Below are 997 nucleotides of genomic sequence, written 5' to 3' on the forward strand. Positions count from 1 at the left end.
TCTGTACAAGTCCTTTTTCAGAAGTTCTTCATGATTCTTGCCACTTCTCAACTTAAGATCATTATCATTTACACTAGATCTTGTCTGTGTAGGAGGAAGGTCTTCTTTGAACAATTTTGAAACTATGCTATTAATCTTTGCCCCCAAATGTTTGAACTCCTCATTCAGTGACTTGTGAATTTCAATATTTTTGGATGGTTGAACTGCATTTTGTTTGACAGGCTCTCTTATATTTATGGCTTGCGCTTCTTGAATTATTTAGGGAGATTCCATCCAACTTTTGTTCGACCATTCATGGAGGTTCAATGTCACTTGATCAATTAATGTATATGCTTCATCTACACACTTGTCCATAAAAGAACCTCCAGCTGATGAATCTAACAAATACTTATCTGAGAAAGAAATTCCCCTATAGAATATGTGCAGGGTCACCCATTTTTCTAAAACACGATGAGGGCACTGTCTTTGTAGAATCTTGAATCTATCTCATGCTTCAAATAATGATTCTCCATATGCTTGAGTAAAATTTGTGATGTAATTCCTCATATAAATTGTTCTACTTGGAGGGAAAAAATGATCCATAATTTGCTTCTCCAATTGTTCCCAACTTGTGATGCTTTGAGGACGAAGGGAATATAACCAAGTCCTTGCTTTATCCATGATAATGAAAGGAAATGCCATCAATCGAACAACATCCGCTGAGACACCCTCACAGTTCACCATATGACAAAACTCTAAAAATGTCTCAAGGTGCAGATAAGGACTTTCTGATACTTCTCCTCCAAATTTGTGACCTTATATCATGAAAATTAACTCTGGGTCTAGTTGAAAACATTCTACTTCAATGTGAGGTTGCACAATGGGAGATAAAAATCTTGCAGAAATGGGTGCAGAGAAATCTCTAAAGGCCCTACGTGACATGTTAGTGCTCATGGATATCTAAGAAAAATATTTTAAAAAAAAAAAATGAGGAATTAAAGACAAGGAATAAAATGCA

At 35.6% G+C, this 997-nt stretch overlaps 1 non-coding gene across 1 annotated transcript; it reads left to right on the forward strand.

Moving 5' to 3' along the window:
• Positions 1-442: 442 nt before the first annotated feature.
• Positions 443-548, forward strand: LOC122049821. The gene has a single exon (XR_006131077.1). It is a non-coding gene; the product is annotated as a small nucleolar RNA R71 (small nucleolar RNA).
• Positions 549-997: the final 449 nt, after the last annotated feature.

The sequence above is a fragment of the Zingiber officinale genome, chromosome 2B (genome assembly GCF_018446385.1).
Source record: "Zingiber officinale cultivar Zhangliang chromosome 2B, Zo_v1.1, whole genome shotgun sequence".
Classification (NCBI taxonomy): domain Eukaryota; kingdom Viridiplantae; phylum Streptophyta; class Magnoliopsida; order Zingiberales; family Zingiberaceae; genus Zingiber; species Zingiber officinale.